This window comes from Austrofundulus limnaeus, unplaced genomic scaffold (genome assembly GCF_001266775.1).
Source record: "Austrofundulus limnaeus strain Quisiro unplaced genomic scaffold, Austrofundulus_limnaeus-1.0 Scaffold1447, whole genome shotgun sequence".
Taxonomy (NCBI): domain Eukaryota; kingdom Metazoa; phylum Chordata; class Actinopteri; order Cyprinodontiformes; family Rivulidae; genus Austrofundulus; species Austrofundulus limnaeus.
In genome coordinates, this window is record NW_013953849.1 from 19253 (window position 1) to 19725 (window position 473).

The window sequence follows — 473 nt, forward strand, 5'->3', positions numbered from 1 at the left end:
CCTACATGGACCCCTGGCCTACATGGACCCCTGGCCTACATGGACCCCTGGCCTACATGGACCCCTGGGCTACGTGGACCCCTGGCCTACATGGAGAACACAGGAGCTGCTGGGACAAATGGACCTGACAACATGAATCCTGTAGAAAATGTAAAATTTGCTCATTTGAGATATTTGATGCATTTTAGCTGCAGCTGCTTTATTTCATCACTTCTTCACTTTCAGGCAACATTTTTATCTTTGTGTTTAATTTGAGTTGAAAAGAATAAAATGTGAGATCTAAACGTTCAGCAGCTTCAATTGATCTTTTTCAGTTAATAATCAGCTGTTGTACATTATAGTTACAGTCAAAAGGAAAAATATTGTATAGTTCCTCTGGACGGGTTCTTCTTTAATGAAACATTTGATGCAACCTTCAGGTGAAAATGAAGACCCCAAACCCAGACCCAAACCAGTGGTTATTCCATATGTTG